At 44.2% G+C, this 21,287-nt stretch overlaps 1 protein-coding gene and 1 pseudogene across 3 annotated transcripts in view; one reads left to right on the top strand and one right to left on the bottom strand.

Annotated features, from left to right (window-relative positions):
• Nucleotides 1-21,287, top strand: part of RHOT1 (ras homolog family member T1) — a 109,709-nt gene that overhangs the window by 82,343 nt on the left and 6,079 nt on the right. The window lies entirely within an intron of this gene.
• On the bottom strand, nucleotides 1,866-2,174 carry LOC129137709 (ubiquitin-like protein 5; annotated as a pseudogene).

Genomic DNA, 21,287 nt, shown 5'->3' with positions numbered 1-21,287 from the left:
ATTAGCTGGGCATGGTGGCGCATGCCTGTAATCCCAGCTACTTGGGAGGCTGAGGCAGGAGAATCGTTTGAACCTGGGAGGAGGTGGAGATTGCAGTGAGCCAAGATCACGCCATTGCATTCCAGCCTGGGCAACAAGAGCGAAACTATACCTCAAAAAAAAAAAAAAAAAAACTTATTAGGAAAAAAGTCAAGTATGATTTATATATGTAAGAGGAAATTTATTTAAAAGTTGTAGAGAAATCTATTCTGGTAAAAGGCCAATTGTTTTCCCCTACACACAGCTAATTAATGTGGTTTCTGCTATTGTTTGCATGTTTATTTTCTCCTTTAACATGATTTTTCCTCTTTGCCATTCTGAGGGACATTTTCTTACAAGATCACACTTCTTGAGCAACTAGTAACAGTATAGCTTACTAGCTGGCAAAATAACATGACACTTCATTTGTTATTTGTTATTTTTTGGTAAGGTCTTACTCTGTTGCTCAGGCTGGAGTGCAGTGGCGCGATCATAGCTCACTGCATCCTCGAATTCCTGGGCTCAAGTGATCTTTCCATCTCAGCCTCCCACAGTGCTGGGATTACAGGTGTGAGCCACCACACCCGGCCTGACTCCTCATTTTTTATTATTTTCTGAGAATTTCCCACTTACCAAATTTATGTCAGTTGTATAGTTTGCAATGACAGTTAATTTTTTCCAAGTTCTTTTCTAGTTTGTCTGAAATACTGCTTTAAATGAATATGCTTTATAGATTGTTGTGTTTGTGAGAAGCAGAGGTAAGAAGCTAGCTTACCAAGAGTTAATAAGTGGTGTGTTTATATATTTAGATATTCTCTCTCCATCTTTTCATTTGGGGAGCTTACATTTCTTTGGTTCAGAAGAAGGCAGGGGGCAGCTGCCCTATCTTGCACTTGCTCTAGACACACCCCCTTGCTAAGCTAGCCCCTTTCCTCACTTGTCAATCACTCTAGGTGGGGCGAATTAATAGAGGGAATGCTTACTGTTTTCTCATCTTTAACCTACAGGCACATATGGGTTTTTTCTTTCTTTTGGAGACAGAGTCTTGCTCTGTTGCCAGGGCTGGAATGCAGGGGCGTAATCACAGCTCACTGCAACCTTGACCTTGTGCGCTCAAGCAATCCACCCTCCTCAGCCTCCAAGTAGCCAGGGCTACAGGCATGTGCCACCACACCTGGCTAATTTTTAAAAAATTTTTTTAGTAGAGATGAGGTCTCACTCTGTTGCACAGGCTGGTCTCAAACTCCAGAGCTCAAGTGATCCTTCTGCCTGGGATTATAGGTATGAGCTGGGATTATAAGTATGAGCCACCAGGCCTGGCCTATTTTTCTTCATTTTGCATCCACTTTAGAGACTAGTGAATGTGAGAAAATAATGTGAACACAAGAAAAGGCTTTTTCTGGCTTTTACAGTTTACTCAGGAGATGCAAGCTTTAAGAGTACTAAGGAGAAATAAAGAAAATAGGAACTTGAGAGTCGAAAGGAGATCTTTCACTTTACACCAGTTGGATTGTCTTTTTTTTTTTTTTTCTTTTGAGACAGTCTTACTCTGTCGCCCAGGCTAGAGTGCAGTGGCACAATCATGGCTCATTGCAACCTCAGCCTCCCGAGTAGCTGGGACTACAGGCGCCCACCACCATGCCCAGCTAATTTTTTTTTTATTTTTATTTTTTATTTTATTTTTTTTTAGTAGAGACGGGGTTTCACCATGTTGGCCAGGCTGGTCTCAAACTCCTGACCTCAGGTGATCCGCCTGCCTCAGCTTCCCAAAGCATTGTCTTTTATTTTTTATTTTTATTTTTTCAACATCTAAGTATTTATTAAGGTGAGTTTTTACAAACAAGCATCTATCCCAGTGTGCGGGGTGAGAATGGGAGAGGAGAGTGGGGCAGCAGGAAGATGAGGATTCTCATCTTTTGATAATAAAGCTCCAGGTTCATCCCATTGTGGATTTCATAGTCCCCCAGAGACACATGGTCCTTAAAAATTGTGTACCACTTCTTCAGGACAATCTTGTTCCAACGGATGCCAGTTTAGGCTGCAATCAGCTTCTTAAGGTCCCTGATGGTATCATCCGTGTTGCATTTAACGTGGACCTTTTTCCCCAGACGGTCGTTGCAAACAACCTCGATCATCCTAGCTGGAGCTCGAATTGCCTTGCATCCTAGCTAGAGCTCAAATCGCCTGGAATCTGCGAGGCCACTAGCTCCTCAGCATTGTCCTTCAAATGGGCAATTCTGAGGCTGCAGTGCCTTAATGAATAATAAGGCAGTTGTGTGAAGAAGCATTGCTTTGAAGGTTTGTAGTCCTAGCATAATGTAGTAACTTAGCCTTAGTATATCAGGGATCTGTTGCTTCTTGCTATTCATGTCTTTCTCTTTCACATTTGACCAAAAAATGAGCAATTTCTCGCATTGTTGGCACTGATAATGCTACGGTAGGAGTGGGCTCTGATGTTAGGAATTTGGGGAGCACATGACCATTCTGAAATGGCCTATGAAAGTGGTAGGAGGACTTTGGGTATCAGTGCATATATGCACATCACCTGCCAGGGGAAGGCACCAAAGAAGAAATATACTGATGAGGCCGGGCACAGTGGCTCATGCCTGTAATCCCAGCACTTTAGGAGACCAAGGCGGGCGGATCATTTGAGGTCAGGAGTTTGAGACCAGCCTGACCAACACGGTGAAACGCTGTCTCTACTAAAAATACAAAAAAAAAAAAAAGCCGGGCCTGGTGGCACATGCCTGTAATCTCGGCTACCCAGGAGGCTGAGGCAGGAGAATTCCTTGAACTCAGGAGGTGGAGGTTTCAGTGAGCTGAGATCACACCACTGCACTCCAGCCTGGGCAAGAGTGAGACCCTGTCTCAAAAAAAAAAAAAAAAAAAAAAAAAAAAGAACTATACTGATAAGCCAGTCTTGAATGAAATGAGAACGTTCCCAATCTATGAAGGCAGCTGAATAATGAATAAAGAGAGGGAAGCAGATGTAAGTGCCCGATCTCTGTGGTAGAGCATAATTCTTTCCTAAACAGGCCCTCAAAATGCACCTGGGGTTGGCTTTTTTTTTTTTTGCCTATCATTGGCTGTTAGGTTAGTTTTGATGCCCCTTTTGTCTGAATTGCACTAGTAAAAGTCAGTACAAAGATGCCTTTAAAATATATGTGCAAATCCTAAAAATAAGTGTGTAATCTAGTTCCATTAACATGTTTATTTGACTTCATACTTTAATACATCTTATTTTTTATTTATTTTTTTAACCAACATACCAGATTCCTAAATCATACTTTCACAGTCCACGTGTTTTTAGGAAACTGATTTGGGACTAGATACTTTTTGAGAAATACCACGTCAAGATGCTAAATTTAATGTTCACAGTACGAGAATGACCCATGCAGGCAGCTTGACCTTTCCAATGCCTTTATCCCCAGATTCACAGTCCAATAACACACTTATTTAAACCCCTAAGGTTGCAAGTAATTCATGTCTTTTTAACTCTTTTTATCAAACATTGCTGTCAGTGAGAGCGAGTGTCTGTTAACCTGCTTGGCCCTCAGCTCTGTGGAAGTCTGACCTGTGAGTATCACAGCTGTGTATCTCAGGTTTCTCTAGTGCATCTCAGTTTCATAAAATATCCTCTTGCTCCCATGGCACTCAGACTTGTCAGACCATTTGTCCCAGATATTTTGGGTTCAGAAAGTATCTTACTAGAAGGCAAGATTTTATTTTATTTGAGACAGAGTCTCCCAATGGTGCCACTCGGCTCACTGAAACCTCTGCCTCCCGGCTTCATGTGATTCTCCTGCCTCAGCCTCCTGAGTAGCTGGGATTACAGGCATGTGCCACCATGCCCAGCTAATTTTTGTTACCATGCCCGGCCAATTTTATCTTCTTTAGCATAGACAGTTGCAGAGGTCCAATGGCGAAATCGAGAGATTGTTAGTCCTTCTGGGTTTGAAAGCTGAATGTCAGCTGTGTACACACAAGGAGGAATTGCCAGTATCGTTTTCATACGTTGAAAATTCCAAATTCCGCAAGAACAGTGTATTTCTCTTTCAGCATTTTCCTATTTATAGTTTACATATAAGTGTTTTTTATTTTTTTGAGACGGAGTTTCGCTCTTGTTGCCCAGGCTGGAGTGCAATGGCGCCATCTCAGCTCACCGCAACCTCCACCTCCCAGGTTCAAATGATTCTCCTGCCTCAGCCTCCCGAGTAGCTGGGATTACAGGTGCCTGCCACCATGCCCAGCTAATTTTTGTATTTTTAGTAGAGATGCGGTTTCACCATGTTAGCCAGGCTGGTCTCGAACTCCTGACCTCAGGTGATCTGCCCACCTCGGCCTCCCAAAGTGCTGGGATTGATTACAGGCGGGAGCCACCGTGCCCGGCCCATATAAGTGTATTATAATCAACCCTTAGGAGTTTTATTAGGATGACATGAATGTGTATACTGCAGTTTAAGTTATAAGTCGCAAACTTTTTCTGCAAAGGGCCAGATAGTAAATATTTGAGACTTTCACAACTACTCAACTCTGTTGTAGCATGAAAATAGTCATAGACAATATATAAGCAAATGAATTACTTCATTCTAATGAAACTTTATTTATGGACACAGAAATGTGAGTTTTGTATCATTTTTATGTACCAGAAAATATTCTTATTTTGATTTTCTTAACCATCTAAAAATGTGGAAACTAGCCAGGCGCGGTGGCTCACACCTGTAATCCCGGCACTTTGGGAGGCTGAGGCAGGCACCTGAGGTCAAGAGTTTGAGACCAGCCGGTCCAACATGATGAAACCCCTTCTCTACTAAAAATACAAAAATTAGCCAGACGTGGTGGGGCATGCCTGTAATCCCAGCTACTCGGGAGCCTGAGGCAGGAGAATCACTTGACTCCAGGAGGCAGAGGTTGCAGTTAGCCGAGATCACACCATTGCACTCCAGCCTGGGTGACAGAGCAAGACTCCATCTCAAAAAAAAAAAGTGGAAACCATTCACATGCTGTACAGAAACTGACAGTGAGCCAGATTTGATAAACACCCCCTGTAACGGATGAAAATATAGTAGTAAATGCACAGCAGCATTTACTAATGATTTAAAAAAATTACCTGATTGTTTTGGAATGTGAAAAGGTTCAATACTATGAAGAACTTAAAAATACTGTAGTCATGTTTTGTTTGTATGAAAACTAAGAGTGGATGTAGGAGTTGTTTGATTTTTTTCACTTTTACTGATCATATTGTTTATAAGAGCACGGTGCGCCGGCCAACGTGGGGTTAACCTCAAAGAGCAGTTTGATGCTTAGAAGGTAAAGGGAGCATCAATTCCACTTCTTCTGAGGACTCACGTGGAACTGTTCTTTTGGCACTTCATCCATGCTTGTTTTCAGTTTTCCAGTTGTATAATTGGTATACATGGAAAGTAAAGGAATCCCACGAGAATGTTTAGTTTGAACTCTAGTTATCTGGGGAATTTATCCCCTTGTGTGCATGAACATGTGATCATGCTTCTTATTTCTTTAAATTTTAAAGCCAAAATTTCAGAGCTTAAATAGCTTACATAGTATAAAGGTCATCTGTCCAACTCCATACTTTCATAGCGTACAGGGAGCACAAAAAGGCGAGAAGTGACAGCTCGGTGCAGAGGCTCACGCCTGTAATCCCAGCACTTTGGGAGGCCGAGGCAGGAGGATCACGAGGTCAGGAGATCGAGACCATCCTGGCTAACATAGTGAAACCCCGTCTCTACTAAAAATACAAAAAATTAGCCAGGCATGGTGGCAGGTGCCTGTAGTCCTAGCTACTCTGGAGGCTGAGGCAGGAGAATTGCTTGAACCCAGGAGGCGGAGGTTGCAGTGTGCCTAAATCGCTGAACTCCAGCCTGGGTGACAGCAAGAAGTGACTTACTCAAAGCCACAGTATTAGTTTGTCCTGGAGCTAGGACTGGAACCTAGGTATCTTGATTCCCAGTTTGGTACTCCTTCCACTGTAGGAGCCAACCTAACGACTGGGCTTTTGTTCCTACCTTTGGTAGATTTGCAATATAGTCTGTGAAAAACAATAACAACAACAAAAAAACAGGCCTAAGGGGAAAAAGAGAAAGAAAGAAAAACCCCACGAAACAGTTTTGACATCTCTATAACTAAAAAGGGTTAAAGTTGGCAAAGCAAATTTTCTGGAAGCCTTTCATTTCCTCTGAGGCATTCTGCCTTCATTTCTGCTAGCTGTCACTAGGTAATTGATGTGTCTATTGAGAGGAGTGCAGACACGTGGTTAGGTTTATTTCAGGTACAGATAACTGAGGAGAAGTAAGGATATAACTACTCTTTGAAAAGCACTCTTTATGATTTTTAATTGTTCTTAAGTTGTTAATTTTGAAAAAATACTCTTAAAATTTATTCACATTTTATAAATGGAAAAGTACTTGTGTCAGGGGCTTTGATGGGGGAGAACTCCTAGAATAAAGTTTTGTCACTAACATTTTTCATCTCTGCTTCTGTAATCTGCCTCCAGGATTTCTATAATTCCAGTGGCATCCAGCCACTTCTATATACCATCTAGAGAATGAGTGGCTGAATATGTCTTCACACATTCACCACACTTTTTACTGACTTCCTCTTACATCTTTTTTTTCTTTTCTTTTTTTTTTTTTTTGAAATGGAGTCTCACTCTTGTCGCCCAGGCTGGAGTGCAATGGCACGATCTCAGCTCACTGCAACCTCCACCTCCTGGGTTCAAGCGATTCTCCTGCCTCAGCCTCCCGAGTAGCTGGGATTACAGGTGCCCACCACCACGCCCGTCTAATTTTTGTATTTTTAGTAGAGACGGGGTTTCACCATGTTGGCCAGGCTGGTCTCAAACTCCTGACCTCAGATGACCCGCCCTCCTTGACCTCCCAAAAGTGCTGGGATTACAGGCGTGAACCACCACGCCCAGCCCCTCTTACATCTCTTACTTTTCCCCCAGATTGTCAAAGTGTGATCACATCACCTGGGAATTTGTAAGAAATACGATTTTCAATAGCCCTTCCCCCACCCCCACCCCAGACCTCCAAGACTCTGAGGCCTCAGAAACTTGGAGGATGGGACCCAGCAAAATCTGTGTTAACAACCATCACCACTACCCACCCCCTACCCTGCCCTGCGATTCAGATGCATGTGAAGGTTTGAGAACTGCTGCAGTAGATATTGAAGGAGTCAAAGAGGTTACAATCTTTGGGGGCAACAAAACTATAAATTTGCTAGCAGTACAGTGGTTAAAATTTTTAAGAGAAATTATACACATGAATAATTTTGGTAAAACAATAGAACAACCCCTTCCATGTCTCCCTCTTTCCCCTAGGAAAATTCCAATTCAAATCTCAAGGCCCTGCAGACCCAGACTCAGACCTTTGCAGCCAAATCTGCACTCTCACTATCCTACTACAGTCTAACCACACAGAACTTCCTTCACTTCTAAGAATGTACCTTGCTCATTCTCTTGAGCCCTTTGCAGATGCTTTCTCTCTAGAAGCCTGTCCTCCCAGCTCTTCATCCTTTAGGTCTCAAGGAGGGCCAAGGCCTGGCTGTCAGCATCCAGGAGCTGAGCCTTGGCATTTAGTGCTCATCTATCCACTTCATCCCCCTGTGCACAGTATGGCACCCCTGCCCTCACCTGTGCTTTGTCCAGTGATCCTCTCTTGGCCCTCTCTAGAGATTCCATTAAAGAGTGTTAAGCAGGGGAGGGATATACTAGTCAGGCCTCAGCAAATGTCCTTTTTCCTGACCCCAAGGAACTGAACCTGGGGAAGCTAACCTGTCTCCATCCTACCCAGTACTGAACTAAGTACTGGACCTTTGCACCTGCCTGTCATGCACTTGCCTACTCTTAAGAGTACCTAGGGGGATGTATACCAATCCGTTTATTTGTAATTTCATTTTTTTTTTTTTTGAGATGGAGTCTTGCTGTATTGGCAGGCTGGAGTGCAGTGGCACGATCTCGGCTCACTGCAACCTCTGCCTCCCGGATTCAAGCCTTTCTCCTGCTTCAGGCTCCCAGGTAGCTGGGACTACAGGTGTATGCCACCACACCTGGGTAATTTTTGTATTTTTAGTAGAGATGGGGTTTCACCATGCTGGCCAGGATGGTCTCGATCTCTTGACCTCGTGATCCACCCACCTCGGCCTCGCAAAGTGCTGGGATTACAGGCGTGAGCCACCGCACCTGGCCTGTAATTTCATTTTCTTGATTTACACAACCCTTTCTTGAGAAGCAGCTTTACTCAGTCACTGAGTCCATGTGGAAAGAACTGACTAGCAGCCCTGGAAGCTAAATGATCTCTTAGTGGTAGTGGAAATTCACTAGATTATGGGTTGGGGAGTAGTAAAGGATTGAGTTAAGAGCTAAGATCTGAGTTTAAATCCCAACTTTGCCACATTCTATGTGCAAGTTACTTGAACTTTCTATTTCCCTCCTAAACAATGAAGATTGGGATTGTGCACATTTACTGAGATCTGTTCCTGGGGGGTGTTATTTCCCCTTTCCCTTGTCAGGAGAATAGGAGGTCTGCATCCCATATAAAGACCCACAGGATGGCAACCCTCTGCCCTTCCTCCTGCACTTGAGCAGAGCTGCACCACTGTGTCTGGAGAGTGGGAGAGGCATGGGTGGCAGCCAGTTTTTTCTCCTATATGTATCTGAGAAATGTCTTGATTCTCTTGAGTATTGGAGCTGTCTTAGCCTATTCAGGCTGCCATAACAATGTAACAAAATACCATAAACTGGGCAGCTTATAAACAACACTAATTTATTTCTCACAGTTCTGGAGGCTGGGAGGTCCAAGATTAAGGTACCAGCAGATGCAGTGTCTTGTGAGGGCTCGATTCCTGGTTCATAGATGTCACCTTCTCACTGTGTCCTTACATGGTAGAAGGGGCAAAAAGTTCCCTTGGGCCTATTTTATAAGGGCAACTAATCCCATTCATGAGGGCTCTGCCCTCATGGCCTAATCACCTCCCAAAAGGCCTCACCTAATACTGTCACCTTGGAGGTTAGGATTTCAACATAAGAAATTGGGGTGGGGGGATATATTCAGACCATAGCAGGGGCCAATAAAATGTCCCTCACCCCTATTGTCTTGGCAGGCAGCACAAACAGATGAGTTTCCTTATTTCACTGGCTCCTTTCTCAGTCTTGTGGGCTGCCCGACCTCTGCTCAACCTCTAGGATACTCGAGTACCCCAAGGTTCTGTCCTGAGTTTCCTTATCTTTCTTATCTAGACTTTGTCTCTAGGTGATCTCATTCAGCACCTTGATTTTGATTTTTTAACTTTTTTTTTTTTGACAGGGTTTCGCTCTGTTGCCTAGGCTGGAGTGCAGTGGCTCAATCTCGGCTCACTGCAACCTCCACCTCCTGAGTTCAAGCCATTCTCCCACCTCCTCCTCCTGAGTAGCTGGGATTACAGATGTGCACCACCATGCCAGGCTAACTTTCATATTTTTTTGTAGAGACAGGGTTTCGCCACGTTGCCCAGGCTGGTCTCCAACTCTTGGGCTTGAGCAATCAGCCCACCTTAGCCTCCCAAAGTTCTGGGATTACAGGCGTGAGCCATCGTGCCTGGCCCTGATTTTTAAACTTTTTATGTTGAAATAATTTGAAACATTAAAAACAAAGTTACAAAAGTAATCATAGGACTTGCTCCTTTGGGGTATTTCTTATAAATGGAATCGTACAGCCTGTGGCCTTTTGTGACTGGCTTATTTCACTTAGCATAAAGTTTTCAAGACTCATCCGTTTTGTAGCATATACCAGTACTTTACTCCTTTTTACTGCTGAATAATATTCCATTGTATGGATATGTCATATTTTGTTTATCCATTCTTCAGTTGATGGACATTGGGATTATTTCTAATTTTTTACTGTTATGAATAATGCTGCTATGGACATTTGTGCACAAGTTGGTTTTTTCATTTTCATTTTGTGTTTTGTTTTTCTGTGTACAAGTTTTGGTGTGGATGTATATTTTCATTTCCCTAGGGTATATACCTGGGAATGGAATGGCTGGATCATTGAGTAACTCTGTGTTTAATATTTTGAGGAAAAGCCAAACTGTTTTCCAAAGTGGCCGCACATTTCACATTTTCACCAGCAATATGTGAGGGTTCTAGTTCCTCCACTTCCTCACCAACACTTGCCTGTCTTGGTTTTTGTAACTATTTAATAGTGAGTGTGAAATGGTGTCACTGTGGTTTTGACAATTGTTTATCTTGCCCAGAACATTTATTACTGCAGTATTTCCCAATTTTCTACTTCAGTTATTCCCCCTGTATTTATTAATTGGAGTTATACAGTAAAGGAGAAGAGTGTCCGTCCCCCATTGACTTATTTATTTATTTGATATTTATTTATATGATGGATATTTACTATTTACTTTATCCTATGGGTCATAACACATTACTCTTTTCTTTTTTTTTTTTTTTTTTTTTTTGAGATGGAGTTTCACTCTGTCACCCAGGCAGGAGTGCAGTGGCGTGATCTCGGCTCACTGCAACCTCTGCCTCCCGGGTTCAAGCGATTCTCCTGCCTCAGCCTCCTGAGTAGCTGGGACTACAGGCATGTGCCACCACGCCCAGCTAATTTTTATATTTTTAGTAGAGACGAGGTTTCACCATGTTGGCCAGGCTGGTCTCGATCTCCTAATCTCGTGATCCGCCCACCTCGGCCTCCCAAAGTGCTGGGATTACAGGCGTGAGCCACCGCGCCCGGCCTCCATAACACATTACTATTGTTATTTATTTCGTTGTTCAGTTTTGCTCATCATGTTCTCATCCCAGATTGGGCCATCAGGAGCTCCTTCAAGCTGGCCCCTGCACCCGTCAACATGTGCCCCATTATTTCTGAGCACTTCCTTATTTCTAGGCATCACAAGATGTTCCAAGCAACTTGTTTACTTCCCATCCTCATCCTGTACTTTACTTGCCCTTGTCCCAACATCAACCATTTCTCCAGGAACTCTGGTTCCTTTGATTAGAGAATGGTTATTTAGAAACAAAGATTCTGGCATTAGGTGTAGCTCGTTGCTACTAGCAGCCCCTGGACTTTAAATACAATCCAGCTGCAACTCCTAAATTGCTATCACCGGCCCTGACCTGATTCCAGAAATCCACACTCTGCTTCTAGTTTATTTTTTCTTTTTCTTTTCTTTCTTTCTTTTTTTTTTTTTTTTGAGACATAATCTTGCTGTGTCACCCAGGCTAGAGTGCAATGGCGTGATCTCGGCTCACTGTAACCTCCACCTCCCGGGTTCAAGCAATTCTCCTGTCTCAGCCTCCCAAGTAGCTGGGATTACAGACGCCCGCTACCACGTCCAGCTAATTTTTTGTATTTTTAGTAGAGATGGAGTTTTGCCATGTTGGCCAGGCTGGTCTCAAACTCTTGACCTTAGGAGATCCGCCTGCCTCAGCTTCCCAAAGTACTGGGATTACAGGCGTGAGCCACCGCCCCCAGCCAACTGATTCTAGTTTCTTGCCTGTTGTTTCTTCATGGATATCTGAAGCACCTTAAACAGAACCCTTCGTACCCAGCAGTAACTGCCCCTTTCCCGATCGTCCCTGTCCTGTTGACTCTACTTCCAATACATGTATCTGTCCACTTATCTCCATCTCCACAACTACCACCCAGGGCCAGCCCATCACGACTTCCCACCTGGAATAAATGCAGGATAACCTCCTAACGGCTGCAGCAGTTTCCCAGTTTCTTCTTTTCCTTCCAAAATCCATTCTCTTTAAGCAGCCATCTTGCCACCCCTACACTTAAATTCTTTCATTATCTTCCTGTCACACTTAAATAAAACCCAGTTTCCTTGTCCTGCTTTTTTATTTGTTATTTTATTTATTTATTTATTTTTGAGACGGAGTCTCGCTCTGTCGCCCAGGCTGGAGTGCAGTAGTGCGATCTCGGCTCACTGCAAGCTCCACCTCCCAGGTTCACGCCATTCTCCTGCCTCAGCCTCCCGAGTAGCTGGGACTACAGGCGCCCACCACCACGCCCGGCTAATTTTTTGTATTTTTAGTAGAGACAGGGTTTCACCACATTAGCCAGAATGGTCTCGATCTCCTGACCTTCTGATCTGCCCGCCTCGGCCTCCCAAAGTGCTGGGATTGCAGGTGTGAGCCACCACGCCTTGCCCTCGTCCTGCTTTTTAAAACCGGACTGCGCTGTTCCTTGCCTGCTTCTCTGAACTCACTGTTTCCAGACCTATTGCCTGCTTCCTTCAGAGCCTTTGCACTGGCTATTCTCTGCTTGAAACACTCTTCCCTCTTTTTTTAAAAAGCTGCCTCATGCTTGTCACTTACATCTCAGTTTAAATGTTACCTCCTCAAAGTGGAGCCTTTCCAGATCGTGTAAAGAAACCATCTAGAAACTCAATGTGACAGTCGAGTGTGGTGGTTCACACCTGTAATCCCAGCACTTTGGGAGGCTGAGGCAGGTGGATCACTTGAGGCCAGGAGTTCGAGACCAGCCTGACCAATATGGTGAAACCCTGTCTCTACTAAAAATACAAAAATTAGCTGGGCATGGTGGCGGGTGCCTGTAATCCCAGCCACTCGGGAGGCTGAAGCAGGAGAATCACTTGAACCCAGGCGGCGGAGGTTGCAGTGAGCTGAGATCACACCACCTACTCCAGCCTGGGTGACAGAGCGAGACTCTGTCTCAAAACAAACAAACAAAAACTCTATCTGACATCACCTTGATTGTCAGCATCTCACCACCAGCCATCCTCCCTCCCTCCCTCCCTTTCATCCTATCTCGTTACCTCCCTTCCATCCTCCCTCCCTCTCTTGTTCCCTCTCTCCCTCCCTCCCTCTCTCGTTCCCTCTCCCTCCCTCCCTCTCTCGTTCCCTCTCCCTCCCTCCCTCCCATCCTCTCTCCCTCCCTTACTCCCTTCCTTCCTCCCTCCCTCCCTTCCATCCTCCCTCCCTCTCTTGTTCCCTCTCTCCCTCCCTCCCTCTCTCGTTCCCTCTCCCTCCCTCCCTCTCTCGTTCCCTCTCCCTCCCTCCCTCCCATCCTCTCTCCCTCCCTTACTCCCTTCCTTCCTCCCTCCCTCCCTTCCATCCTCCCTCCCTCCCTCTCTCGTTCCCTCTCTCCCTCCCTTCCTTCCTTTTCCATGTGTGCTCCTTCATTTGTTGAGGGTCTCCCTCCTGCTTCAATGTAGGCTTTATAAGAGTAGGGCTTTGGGCCGGGCGTGGTGGCTCACGCCTGTAATCCCAGCACTTTAGGAGGCTGAGGTGGGTGGATCACCTAAGGTCAGGAGTTCGAGACCAGCCTGACCAACATGGAGAAACCCCGTCTCCAATAAAAGTACAAAATAAGCCAGGCATGGTGGTGCATGCCTGTAATCCCAGCTACTCGGGAGGCTGAGGCAGGAGAATTGCTTGAACCTGGAGGCGGAGGTTATGGTGAGCCGAGATCGTGCCGTTGCACTCTGGCCTGGGCAATAAGAGCAAAACTCCATCTCAAAAAATAAAAAATGAAAATAAAAAAAAGAGTAGGTCTATGACTGTCTTAATCACCACTTTATATTCAGGGCCTAGAACAATACTTGGTACATAGTCGATGCTCAGTAAATATGTTTTGAATCAATGAGTAAATGGACAAATAAATGAACTTTAAGCCATTTGCCTTAAAACTCTATGAAAGTCAGTGCCGCTTATTGGACTGAGTGAGGAAATAAAGCTAAAGGACAACCAAAATATTTCCTGCAGAGCTGGCTCCAACAACTGAGCTGTGGGGAAGTGCGTCCACAAAATCAATGACACAATGTCAGGGACTTGCACAATTCAGAGCCAGGGGTCACAGGCCTCAGACTTGGGGTCTGAGCCTTTCTTCAAGTCGTCTGGTCAACTAGGCCTCTTGGCCAGGGCTCAGTGATCTCTCTTCTACTGCTACACTTAGTTTTTCACAAGGGATTCTGTTCTGCTTGGTCATTCTTTCCTTCAGAAACATGTACTTGGAGCCTCCTTTGTATAAAGTGCTGGGCTGTATGTGGTGAGAAATACAGATGAAATAGTTATGGGGGAGATGCCTGATTCAAAGATCTTCCAATACAATAGGGAGAGGTAATATGTAAATAAGTATCTACTATAGGTAGAAAACTAAGACCTATAAGAGATAAAATCAAGTGCAGGCCAGGCATGGTGGCTCACGCCTGTAATCCCTGCACCTTTGGAGGCCGAGGCAGGTGGATCACCTGAGGTCTGGAGTTCAAGACCAGCCTGGCCAACATGGTGAAACCCCATCTCGACAAAAATACAAAAATTAGCCAGGCATGATGGCAGATGCCTGTAATCCCAGCTACTCGGGAGGCTAAGGAGGCAGGAGAATCGCTTGAACCTGGGAGGTGGAGGTTGCAGTGAGTCGAGGTCGCGCCATTGTTCTACAGCCTGGGCAAAAGAGCGAGACTCCATCTCAAAAACAAAAAAAAACAAAAAAAAAAACAAGTGCAATGGGAATTCGAGCAGAGGGGAGATTTTCTGCTGTTGAGGAGCTCCCAGAAAGCTTTTATGGAGGAGGTGGTGTTCACCTTGCCCCATAACAATTCATACATAAAGAATATTTAGTTAGTTTCATTTGGCCTGAAAGAATTCAGGTACCTGTGTGCCTCACGCTTCTGGGGCTGGAGATCAGTAATCACTTCACTGGATAAATTTCCTCCAGTTTGGTATGTAAAAATTGAGACACATACTTTCTATAAAAACTGTCAAAGTACAGCTGAATTTGAAAAAATATGCTGTGTAATAATGTGCTTGGAACAGAATAGGTGTTCATTTCAAGCAGCATGAACGCTGTGCTCACCTGTTATGTGTAAGTGGCAGCTGAAACATGTACCAGATTATAACTCTGCCACCAGCCAGGTGCAGCTGTAGCATCTTACATTGTCATCAGGATTCTTCCACATTTTAGGATCCACGTTTTGGGAGTGAGAGTTACTGTTTGCCAAAAATGACCTTCCAAGCCCAAATGAAGAGGACCTACTAGCGCAGCAGTCAGCGAGAAAGAATTGGGAGATGCCTGTCACCGGCAGAGAGAGCCTTCCTTATGTGGTCAGGACCATGGAAAGCCCAAAGCCAAGGGACCTGGGAAGTCAGCCAAGGACGCTTGCCTGGGTGTCTCCTGGCTGGTTTCTCTGTGCTGTGGAGCCACCTATGTTTAGAACCTCTTGCCGCGCTCCCTCTGCTGAGCTTATATTTATGCTAGATCAAATGTTTAAACTGCTTTTCTCTTTGTGGATCACAAATTTTAGAACAGAAAATGTGGGTTCCGGAGGGTGTGAGAGACAGGGACAACCATATGTATTGCTTCAGTAGATGCTTCAGAGAAAGAAGACACTTAGTTCTCTAGTTGTTCACCCAACCCAATACGGTTTCTGCTCCTTAAGCTACATTCCTATAAAGATTAGCTTTCAGCTGCTACCACCAAGAAACAGTTCAAGTGCTGCTTATGTTGTATTTTAACTAAAGATCTCAAGAACAAAAAAGAAATCCCTAGATGCTGACATTCCAAGCAAACTTAGGTCAGGGGTGGAGGCGGGGAATTGACAGATAAAGATTTCGGTGAGCAAGCAGTTCTCACCTTAGGTGAGTTCACAGTGTGCAGGGGTGCTTGGTGGGATGGTATCCATTTCTTTCATCTTTGAGATATTTAAGGGGTGCTTACAATAAGGGGATACCCAATCTGCCTATCCTGACACATTCGACACGAGTTCTTAAATTCTCAGCTAATGGGTTGGATTCCCATTCATTTTATAGGCAGGATGGCTCTATTTGGATGACCCTTCTCAAAAAGTAAAAACAACAAAGGCAAATAAATCCTTCCGAGAGAGAGTATGAGGCTGTGGCAGACAAGGTAAAATGCCTGTCACAGGAGATAAATTATTTTGCTCATTAACGAGTCATCTGTCCTTTGATTTCTCAAAGTCCTAGAGAAACAGGAGCTCAGCTGACAATGACCTGAGGGGACCCCTACAGTGCTTCAAGCAGTGGATGGAGGAGGAGATGCCTTCCTGGTTAAGAAATTATCCCTGAGCCCTTGTAGAGGACAGTCCAGCACAGGAAATTCTGGAACTACAAGATGAAAATGTGTGCCAGCATGCTTCTACTTTCACGGTACAGTCTGAGGCCCTAGGGAGGAGGAGTTCCTCAAGTGCTTTGACCTCTTGCCCCAGGACAAAGACGGAGAAGTATTTAGAAGCATCTGAATTTGTTAGCTCTTCAGTTTTCCTCCTCCACTCCCTACCCTGCACACAGAGCCTCAGAAGGACAGACCAGCTTCACCCCCTTACCAGCAATTACTGAAGAATCACACCCCACCCACCTCAGGATCACTGATCTCCCTCCTATATGGGAACCCTGACCCTTGGAGAAAAACCGCTGACCTACAAACTCCCCACCTTCACCTAGAGAGCACCAGAGCAGAGTTTTGAGTGAGATAATCAGTCCTTTAGGGGGATCTGTTTTTCCAGCTTTCATTTTTCTCCCCTTGTTTCCTTTATCTCTAGAATTCTAAGAGCTGTACTGTTCATTGTTTCTACCCATCATTATTAAGGGAGAGATATGGAAACATTCCCATGGTAACAGTTTCATCTCAAAATATCTGAATGCTATTAGCTGCCTTTCCACTCCAGGGAAAAGATGAGATTTTTTTTTAAAAAAAGAAATCTTTATTCTCAGAGTATAGTTGACAGGTCCTCTCCACACTGCAGGGAGGCCTGCCCAGATCAGCGGAGATAGGAAAGGGCTCATAAAGCCAAATTTGTTTCTTAGCTGACTTCACTTCCTGAACATTTCAAAAACTTATTATTACATGGTTCTGACACCAACCCAGAGAATTGCTGGTGGAAGTACTGATGAAAACACCAACATCTCTGGGGGAAGTCATCAACTGGGAGCATATGAGATGGGCCAGCACAGACTTGGCTCAAAGACCCACAGACCACACTGTGTTACTGGAGAGCAATAGGTTTGAACAAACTCAGAGGTATGTGCTGGTTGCCATCAGAAAGCTGGGGAGAGAAAATGGGATAGGAAGCATTGTACCTCATATTCATGACACGCTTTATGGCTGGCCAAGGGCTTTTCCTATTGAAATGGGATGATGGAGGAGATAGGACACATTTATCTTAAACATGCATCTTAATTATCTATTGCTGGCGGGGTGTGGTGGCTCACACCTGGAATGCCAGCACTTTGGGAGGCCAAGGCGGGTGGATCACTTGAGCCCAGGAGTTCGAGACCAGCCTGAGCAACATGGTCTCTATCCATCTCTACAAAAAGTTAAAAAATTAGCCGGGTATGGGACTGCACACCTGTAGTCCCAGCTACTCAGGGGGCTGAGGTGAGAGGATCTCATGAGCCGAGGAAGCAGAGGTTGCAGTGAGTTGAGATTGTGCCACTGCTCTCTAGCCTGAGTGACACAGCAAGACCCTATCTCAAAAAAATATATTTTATATATATAATATATAATATTATGACATATATTATATATAAATTATATATATTATATAATATATATAAAATATATAATATAATATATAATATATATACAATATAATATATTATATTGTATATATTATATAATATATATAATATATATGATATATAAAATATATATATCATATATGATATATATAAAATATATATCATATATGATATATAAAATATATATATCATATATGAGATATATATATAAAATATATATCATATATGATATATATAAAATATATATATATCATATATGATATATATAAAATATATATATAGCTGCATAACAAATTATTCCAAAACTTGGCAGCTTAAAATAAACATGTTATCTCACAGTCTCTGTGGGTCAGGAATTTGGGAGCAATTTAGCTGGGTGATTCTGGCTCCAGGTCACTAATTAGATTGTATTCAGACTGTCAACCAGGGCTGCAGTCACCTGAAGGCTTGACTGGGGCTGGGAGATCCCTTTCCAAGATAGCACATTAGCCATTGGCAGGAGGCCTCAGCTCCTCACCACATGGGCCTCTCTTCACTGAGCTGCTTGAATGACATGGCAGTTGGCTGACCCTGGAGCAAGTGACCCAAGACATAGAAAACAGGAGGAAGCTGCACTGTCTTGTTTGACCTAGTCTCAGAGGGCACACATCATTGCTTCTGCCATATTCTGTTCTATAGAAGCATGTCACTAAGTCCAGCACACATGTTTGGGGAGGGGAATCGAGCCACCTCTTGAGAAGTATCAAGGACTCCGTGAACATGTTTTAGGACTATGATGTCATGGCAGTTATGAAAACTAATGTGTCAGTGCTGTATGTACTGATATGAAGCAATCTCCAAGATGTATCTTCAGTGACAACAGCATGATGCAGAACGCTAGGTAAGTCTGGATACTATTTGCGGTTTTAAAAAGGGAGGAGGGAGCCAGGCACGGTGGCTCACGCTTGTAATCCCAGCACTTTGGGAGGCCGAGGCGGGTGGATCACAAGGTCGGGAGATTGAGACCCTCCTGACTCACACAGTGAAACCCCGTCTCTACTAAAGAAACACAAAAAATTAGCCGGATGTGGTGGCAGGCACCTGTAGTCCCAGCTACTTGGGAGGCTGAGGCAGGAGAATGGCCTGAACCCGGGAGGTGGAGCTTGCGGTGAGCCAAGATCGCAACACTGCACTCCGGCCTGGACGACAGAGCGAGACTCTGTCTCAAAAATAAATAAATAAATAAATTAATTAATTAATAAAAAAGGGAGGAGGGATAAATATGCAGTTATGCATAGACTACCTCTCAGAGGACATACAATAAACTGGCCTCAAGGAGGAGGGCTGGGGACAGGTGGGAGAGAGATTTGTTTTCTGTACCTTTTGGATTTTATTTGAGCAAGTATTACTCTTTGATAATAAAATTTAATTTCAAAAATAGATTAAAATAACATAGAAATAAATAACATTGTTGAAAGAACTCAGAATGACCAGTTTGAGATGGAATTTTTTTTTTGAGGTGGGGTTTCACTCTTGCCCAGCAGGGAGTACAGTGACACAATCATAGTTCACTGCAGCCTCGCCCTCTCAGGCTCAAGCACTCCTCCCACCTCAGCCTCCCAAGAAGCTGGGACTACAGGCACATGCCACCACACCTGACGAGTTTTAAAAAATTTTTAGAAGAGGTGAGGTCTTGCTAGATTGCCCAGGCTCAAATTCCTGAGCTAAAGCAGTGCTCCTGCCTCAGCCTCCCAAAGTGCTGGGATTACAGGCATAAGCCATTGTGCACCTGGTTGGAATTCACTTTTTAAAGCTATTGGGGGCCAGCAGTGAGCTATGATTGTGCCTGGGTGACAGAGCAAGACCCTGTCTTGAGGAAAAGAAAAGAATAAAACTATCAGGGTAGATGATTTTAGGGGATTGGTTTGCTTGCTTTCTTGCTTGTTTTCTTGGAAGCAAGTGTACTTTCTTGGCAGGCACGTTTTGAGACAGGAGGCTATAAGCAAGATGTTGAAGGAAAACAGACCAAGCTCTCTGAAGGAGAGCACTTGGAAGAGAATCTCGTCCAGTTCTCATCCCGTGCACGCCCACCTACCTGGACTTGCACATATCTGCTATATTTTCCCTTCTGTGACTACAGAGAAACTGTCCACAGGCAGCTCCTTCACTTACGCATTAGAGTCTGGCCTCTGTCGTCTGCATCCTCCAACAATTCCCCCTGCCTTTCTTGGATCTTTGATTTGTGTTCCTCTGGATTTATTTACAAACAAACAAACATTATTTCTCCCACCTGAAAAAAAAAATCTCTTCGTCCGCATTTCTCTGTTCCCTTTATAGCTTGCTTGAAAGAGTTTCCTCAGTGTCTCCTATTCTGTCTCTTTTCAGAACCTGAGATATAGCTCACACTCCATAAAATTCACCTTTTTAGCATGTACAATTCAGTGGTTTTTAGTACAGTCACAAACTTGTGCAACCGTCACCACTATCTCATTTCATCACTCCCGAAAGAAACTCTGTACCCATTAGCAGTCACTCCCCAATCCTCCTTTCTCCGAACCCCTGGTAATCACTAATCTACTTTCTGTCTCTACGGATTTGCCTCTTCTAAATATTTTATATCAATGGAATCATACAATATGTGGATCTTTGTGACTAGCTCCTTTCAGATTGCATGACGTTTTCAAGGTTCATCTGTATGAACCTTGTATCAGCATGTATCAGCATTCCATTCCTTTTCATGGATGAGTAATGTTTCATTGTATGGAAATATCACATTTTGTTTATCGCTCATCAATTTATGGATATTTGGGCTGGGCACGGTGGCTCACACCTGTAATCCCAGCACTTTGGGAGGCCAAGGCAGGCGGATCACTTGGGGCTGGAGTTCGAGACCAGCCTGGCCAACATGGCAAAACCCTGTCTCTACTAAAAATACAAAATTAGCCAGGTGTGGTGGTGCATGCTTGTGATTCTAGCTACTGGGGAAGCTGAGGCATGAGAATCACTTGGACCCAGGAGGTGGAGGTTGCAGTGAGCCGAGATCACCTGGGCAACAGAACAAGACTCTGTCTCAAAAAAAAAAAAAATTATGGATATTTTGGGTTGTTTCTGCCTTTTCATTATTATCAATAATGCTGCTACAAACATTCATATACAAGTTTTTGTATGGGCATATGTTTTCGATTTTCTTTTCTTTTTTTATGACAGGGTTTCACTCTGTTGCCCAGGCTGCAGTACAGTGGCGTGATCTCGGCTCACTGCAACCTCTGCCTCCCAGGCTCACACGATCCTCCCAGTTCAGCCTCCCCAGTAACTGGGACCACAGGCACAGGCCACCACACCCAGCTTTTTTATTCTTTCTTTCTTTCTTTCTTTTTTGGAGTTTTGCTCCTGTTACCCAGGCTGGAGTGCAATGGTGCAATCTCGGCTCATCGCAACCTCCACCTCCCGGGTTCAAGCGATTCTCCTGCCTCAGCCTCCCAAGTAGCTGGGATTACAGGCATGTGCCACCATGCCTGGCTAAGTTTTTTTGTATTTTTAGTAGAGACAGGGTTTCTCCATGTTGGTCAGGCTGGTCTTGAACTCCCGACCTCAAGTGATCAGCCCACCTCAGCCTCCCAAAGTGCCAGGATTACAGGTGTGAACCACTGTGCCTGGCTAGTCTTTCTTTCTTTTCCTTTTTTTTTTTTTTTGGCGGAAACACAGTCTTGCCATGTTGCCCAGGCTGGTCTCCAACTCCTGGGCTCAAGCGATCCTCCCTCCTTGGTCTCCCAAA

Source organism: Pan troglodytes, chromosome 19 (genome assembly GCF_028858775.2).
Source record: "Pan troglodytes isolate AG18354 chromosome 19, NHGRI_mPanTro3-v2.0_pri, whole genome shotgun sequence".
Lineage (NCBI taxonomy): Eukaryota > Metazoa > Chordata > Mammalia > Primates > Hominidae > Pan > Pan troglodytes.
This window is presented reverse-complemented; position numbering and strand designations above follow the sequence as displayed.